Genomic DNA, 7026 nt, shown 5'->3' with positions numbered 1-7026 from the left:
TTGATACACGTAAAAAAAAATTATTTTTAATCTATTTAACGAATAGGTAAATCATTTTAATTTATAAATTATTATTACTTCCAATTACTTTCAACTAATTATGAGTCTATTTAATTTAAATATTTTTAATAATAATAATAATAATAATAATAATAATAATAATAATAATAATAATTGGACCATTGGTTTTCCCCAAACATTATTTTACACGTGAAAGTGTAATCTTTATGCAATTCATTAGTTCCAATTTTTTTTTTCAAACTCTTCGTTTCAAATATCTCTTCTTTCTAATGCATAAAAACTTTAAATCTCAATTGTCTTCCTATCTTTTCAAACATTGAAAACATTTATTTCTGGTTAATGGAATTGAAATCACAATAACCCCAATATATCATACCCATTTTGCAGATCTCTTTCTGCATCGTTTCCCTTTCCTTTCGGTTTTGGAGTGCATCTGTCTTACAACCAGATTTACAATTAAGAACAAGTAAGATTTTGTATTTTTTTAATAATCGATATGATTCCTGTTTTGTGTTGTTAACGGTTTTTTCCGTTGTTTACCTTCACTTTCGGTTTGGACCTGCAACAATCACTACGCCAAATTTGGCTTTTAGCAGCACCCCTACGAAAGCGCTTTTAGGAAAAGCGCTGGCATAGGCTTCGCTAAAGACAAAATTAAAAAACACGCTAAAAAAGCGCTCTAATAGTGGGGGGGTATGAAAGCGCTTTTAAGAAGCGCTCTGGTAGGGGGGGTTATGAGAGCGCTTTTCAAAAGCGCTCTGGTAGGTGGGGGGTACGAAAGCGCTTTACAAAAGCGCTCTGGTAGGTGGGGGGAACGTGGGGGGAACGAAAGCGCTTTTCAAAAGCGCTCTGGTAGGGGTGTTTAATGAGAGCGCTTTTTGTCAAAAGCGCTGGTATAGACCAGGCTATGAGAGCGCTTTTCAGAAGCGCTTTAGTAGCCTTTATTACTAAAAATTAAAAACCAAAACACGCGTTACTGTTTCTCATTTCTCTCTTTCGTTTTCTGCAGAACCCTTCCGTCCACCACTGTTCTTCATCCACAAACCCTCACTGCACGCGAAACCCTTCCGTCCACCACCATCGGCAACCACCGTCGGCGTCCCTCCGTCGGCTTCTCCTCCGTCACTCGTTTTATCCACCGCCGGTGAGTTTTAGGTTTAATTTTCAGTGAAAATTTTATTTGGTATCAAAGATTGAACTTCTGCCTGCAACTTGTTTGATGAAATGCCTGAAAGAAATGATTTGAGTTGATAATTGATGAAATGCCACAATCCTTAGTAGGTATTTTTAAATTCTAAGTTGATTTACTTCCGCTTTTCATGATTCAAAAATCCATGGTTTTTTGGCTGTAGTGTTGATAAAATTCTGAAGTTACTGAATACAAAATAGACTTGCCACTGTTTATCACAAAATTTTGGCATTTCATCAAACAATAGTAACATAGTACGGCTAAACTTGCACCATGAGTATCACAAAATTTTGGCATTTCATCAAACAATAGTATCACAAGTGTAGCTTATTAATGTATTAGAATGAGACTTTTCTATTAGAATTGAGTTAACCAAATCTTTGTGCCATCTTCAAATCTTTGTCTCTGGTTTCTACTTTAAAATATATATTATATACTTTTATTTATATATACTAACTCTATGATATATATGTTGTGTGTGTATGAGATTGAGAGTGATGGTATATATATATTGTACAATAAATTGGCTTGTTCAAGGATGCCAAGTACTGTAAAGTATGAGAATGACAGCACATAGAGAAATTAAATAATAAATAATATATAATAATAGTAATAATATATACCTTATGAGAGTTGAATTAATGAGGAAGAGAGAAGGTAAAGAATGAAACAAGAGTGAGTTAATGTATATAGACAAGGATGATTCATAAGGTTTGCTTTTGAGCAAAAAGTTTTATAGCTTCGTGTTAGTAGTGGTGTATTTAATTAACTGCATCGTGTGTCTTGTGTTAGTAGTGTTAGTAGTGGTGTATTTAATTAACTGCATCATGAGCTATTCACCCATTCTTATTATAATCATACATTGAATTGAATTTCTTGTATAGGTCTGACTGGATTGATAACTTTGGATCTCTTTGGAGCTCGTATCATTGACTCTGGTACTACATATTTAGGAGTATGTACACACATCAAACTATTGTTGATTTCCTTTGTTCAATCGATTTTGTCTTGGTGGTTACTAACTTTGTGAATTTGCTATAGGGGTAACTTGTGTATAGTGAAAGTTTGATCGTTTCCCAGCCTAGTTCGACGTTTGGCGTTTTCTTGAGTTCGGTAACATCCGAGGTAAATTTCTTTCTCAAATTACTGGTATTATGATGAATTTGTCTGAAATTGTGTGATTATATATGTTACGTTTTATTGCTTCGGATTCATTCCGTTTATACTTTGCGTTTTGACAGAAACACATTAGTTTTATGTGTTTAGAGAGTTAATATAGGAGGTACTTACTAACTTTGTGAATTGAATTCGCCATAGGGGTTACTTGTGAAGAGTGGAAGTTTGACCGTTGTTGTTTAGCTTAATTAAGACATGGATAAGACATGGATGAATTCAAACCGATTGTCGAAAGAGTACGAGAAAGGGGTATGGGAATTTGTTGAGTTTGCGGTTGCGAACTCCAAAGACCCGCTTCGAATGCCGTGTCCTTGCTTGGGTTGCTGTTATGCCGGGGGTAAGGTTGACGGGAATCAGTTGGGATCTCATTTACTACGGTTTGGAATTGATAGAAGTTATACATGTTGGACAATGCATGGTGAGAAAAGTACCGGGAATGCTGGGTCGAGGTGTAATAGGAAGTATGCTTCAAACGACGATTGCACAGACACATACGATTGTGATCGAGTCGAAGAGATTGCAGAAGCGCTGGAAGAAGATCTAGCGGATTGTCCCAAAATGTTTGAGAGGTTGGTAAGCGATGCAGAGAAACCGTTGTATGATGGTTGTTCAAAATTCACAAGATTGTCTGCGGTGTTAAAGTTGTACAACTTAAAGGCGGACAATGGATGGTCGGATAAAAGTTTCACAGAGTTATTAGCCCTTATGAAAGATATGCTACCAGAGGATAATGTTCTTCCCAATCGAACGTATGAAGCCAAAAAGATGTTGTCTTCTATTGGAATGAGCTATGATAAGATACACGCATGTCCAAACGATTGCGTTTTGTTTCGAAACGAGTATGCAGCGTTGAATGAGTGTCCTAAATGTGGTGCCCCTCGATATAAGAAAAAGTTGTCTCCTGCTAAAGTCTTATGGTATTTTCCTATAATTCCGAGATTTAGACGCATGTATCGTAGTGAGACCGATTCAAGACACTTGACTTGGCATGCAGATGAAAGAATTATTGATGGAAAGTTGCGACATCCGGCAGACTCACCACAATGGAGTAAAGTTGATACTGAATATCCTGAATTTGGAAAAGAAGCAAGAAACCTTCGGTTGTCATTGTCTACTGATGGAATGAACCCGCATGGTATTCAAAGTATCTCGCATAGCACATGGCCTGTGATTCTTATGATTTATAACTTACCTCCGTGGCTATGTATGAAGCGTAAGTACATGATGTTATCTATGCTAATTTCTGGGCCTAAACAACCAGGGAATGACATAGACGTATACTTGGCACCCTTAATCGAAGATTTAAAGTTTTTGTGGGAGAGAGGTGTGGAGGTTTACGATGGGTATAGGAAAGAAAGTTTCAACTTGAGGGCGATGTTGTTTGGAACAATTAATGATTTTCCAGCATACGGAAATCTATCCGGGTACAGCAACAAGGGTCAAAAGGCGTGTCCTGTTTGTGAAGATGAAACCGATACGACACGATTGGCGCTTTGTCAGAAGAATGTCTTTCTCGGCCATCGTAGATTCTTAAATTCTAATCATCACTACCGTGGGTGGAGAAAAGCATTCAATGGAGAGGCCGAACATCGTACAGCCCCGCCTTTTTTGTCAGGTGATCAAATTTTTGAAAAGGTGAAAGATGTGAGCACTCAGTTTGGCAAGCCTTTTGCACATTCAATTGTCAAGGGTGGGTGGAAGAAGAAGTCAATTTTCTTTGAACTTCCATATTGGAAGTCGTTGTACGTAAGACATTTCCTGGATGTTATGCATATTGAAAAAAATGTATTTGACAGCGTTATAGGTACGCTACTCAATATACAAGGAAAGTCTAAGGATGGCGTTAACATAAGGAATGACATGGTAAACATGGGGATGAGAACTGAATTGGGGCCCGTGACGAAAGGAAGACGAACATATCTGCCACCTGCTGTTTACACTCTATCTAGAAAGGAGAAGAAAACATTGTGTAAGTTCCTCAGTGAAGTAAAAGTTCCAGAAGGCTACTCTTCAGATATTAGAAGACTTGTGTCCATGAAAGACCTCAAGTTAAAGAGTTTGAAGACGCATGATGGCCATGTTATAATGGAACATTTTTTACCAATAGGTATACGTTCTATTCTGCCAGAAAAAGTAAGAAGCGCAATAACTAAGCTGTGTTTCTTCTTCAGGTCTATTTGCAGTAAGGTGGTCGATCCCGCGATCTTACCAACATTGCAAAATGAGATAGTTGTTACTTTATGTGATCTTGAAATGTATTTTCCTCCCTCGTTTTTTGACATAATGGTTCATCTAGTCGTTCATCTTGTGAAAGAGACACAACTGTGCGGACCAGCTTATATGAGATGGATGTACCCTGCTGAACGTTATATGAAAATATTAAAAGGGTACGTGAAAAACAGAAGTCGACCGGAGGGTTGTATTGCCGAGCGATACGTTGCTGAAGAAGCGGTTGAGTTTTGTACTGAATATCTGTCAAATGTTCAATCAATTGGACTCCCCAAATCTCATATTGTCGAAAAAAAAGAAGGAAAAAGGCTAATTGGAAATAAAGTTGTGACAGTATCAATGGTCGAACGGGATCAAGTGCACTTGTATGTTCTGCACAATGAGATTGAGGTTGAGCCGTTTGTTGAAATGCACAAAGTTGTTCTCCGAGATTTAAATCCAAATAGAAATGAGAACTGGATAGTACGAGAGCACAATCGAAGTTTCATACCGTGGTTTAGAGATCATATTTATTCAAAGTATCGTTCAGATCCTGCTTCAGTAACAGAAAGGTTGAGATGTTTAGCCTATGGTCCATCTGTAATTGTACTTTCTTATAGCGCATACGCAATTAATGGATACACATTTTATACCAAAGAACAGGATGATAAAAGTACTATGCAAAATAGTGGTGTAACCTTGGTAGCTGAAGCTATGCACATATCAAGTGCGAATGACTTAAATCCGAAATTTGCAAATTTGTCATATTTTGGGGTTATCGAGCGCATTTTGGTGTTTGATTACGCGAAGTTTCAGATTCCTGTATTTGGTTGCAAGTGGGTTGAAAATAATAGTGGCGTACGAATGGATAAGTCAGGATTTTTGCAAGTGGATCTCAATAGGGTAGGGTACAAAGATGAGCCTTTCATTCTAGCCTCTCAAGCTAAACAAGTGTTCTATGTCAATGATCCGACAAGTACGAAATGGTCTATAGTGCTTTTATCTAACAAAATAGTTGATGAAAAAATTGAAGATCAAGGTGATATTGGTGTTGGCATTGAATCTTGTACAAGAAACGATCAAAATGAGAATGAATCTTGTATTAGAAATGATCATAATGAGGGTATTTGGATCAATCCAACCGTCCGCATTGTTAAGAGACGCGTAGTACACAAACCTACCAAGAAAAGAAAGAGACGTTAGTGATAAAGGTAATAGTATACATAGTCCGACTAATTTGTTTTATTCAATTTGGTGCATATTCTCGTTTTGTACATAACTTTTGAACCATGTATCCGCTTGTTGACTTCTTTACATGTAACTATACTATTTTGACGATTCCGGAGCTGCTCATGCACTTATCTTTACATTTCGGGACTATTTTTTTATCGGTTTTGCTTCTGCCCGTAATCAAAAGTCGGGCTTAGGGTCTGAATTTCGGAAAACCGACTTTGTTTTTGAGTCCGTGGCGACGTTTTACCATAGCCATGTAAATTTCGTTCAATTCCGATAACTTTCTTTTTTACGCTTATTTTGATTTGTACCGATTTCGTTTCCGATTTACTTGTACATGCATGGTTTGACTTCCATTTGACTTGTATAGATTGTTAGCTTATTAATAGTGTACTAATGTGCTTTAGTTTGTTTGATACAGGTTCAATGGCTTCAGATAGAGATGCTCCACCTGAAAACCCACCTGAAAACTTACAAGAAAACTCACAAGAAAGAGTTGCTTCGGATACAAATGCTCCACCTGATACTGAAGCAAAAGAGGTTGCACGAGGCATCACTATTATGAGGAGTATCATACGACATAGAGACCAAGGATTAGTATATCGATTGGAATGGAATTCTGATAAACAACCAATTGGTCCTAATTCTGCAAAGTTGACAAGTTATATTGGTACACTTGTCCGTATGCATATTCCGGTCTCCATAGCTACCTGGAAATCGAAAACGAAAAATTTAGAATTGGAGGAGAAAAAACAAGCGATTTGGGAAGAGCTTCAGGTATATATCATATATGGTTAATTGTTGTTATTATCTTGACGATAAATTGTTTAAATTATTTATACTAACACACTATGCGTACGTTTTTTTGCAGAGGACTTTTGAGATACCAGATGAACGTAAAAGCTACATACTTAGTTTGGCCGGCAAGAGATATAGAGGGTGGAAAAGTTTTTTGACAAACACCTATCTTAAGGATAAAGATGGAAAATTTCTTGAAGATGCACCGGGACGGCCAACAAAGTATGCGACCTTCATTGATGAAGCAGATTGGGCTGAGTTTGTAAAGCAAAGAGATGAAGCTTTTCAGAAAAAGAGTGCCACGAATAGGGAGAGAGCATCCAAACCCGCGTATCCATACAAAAAAGGGCGTTTGGGATATGCACGCTTAGAGGATAAAATTGTAAGTAAATAGAAATTCG

At 37.3% G+C, this 7026-nt stretch overlaps 1 long non-coding RNA gene across 2 annotated transcripts; it reads left to right on the top strand.

Annotated features, from left to right (window-relative positions):
* The first annotated feature begins 851 nt into the window (after positions 1-851).
* LOC131625176 (uncharacterized) lies at positions 852-6598 on the top strand. Of its 2 annotated transcripts, none has more exons than XR_009290769.1 (4): positions 852-1165; positions 2095-2165; positions 2252-2335; positions 6249-6598. It is a non-coding gene; the product is annotated as an uncharacterized LOC131625176 (long non-coding RNA). The 2 variants fall into 2 exon arrangements; XR_009290768.1 differs by lacking the exon at positions 6249-6598 and adding an exon at positions 2528-2636.
* The last annotated feature ends 428 nt before the right edge of the window (positions 6599-7026 follow it).

The sequence above is a fragment of the Vicia villosa genome, unplaced genomic scaffold, assembly GCF_029867415.1.
Source record: "Vicia villosa cultivar HV-30 ecotype Madison, WI unplaced genomic scaffold, Vvil1.0 ctg.000192F_1_1_1, whole genome shotgun sequence".
Classification (NCBI taxonomy): domain Eukaryota; kingdom Viridiplantae; phylum Streptophyta; class Magnoliopsida; order Fabales; family Fabaceae; genus Vicia; species Vicia villosa.
This window is presented reverse-complemented; position numbering and strand designations above follow the sequence as displayed.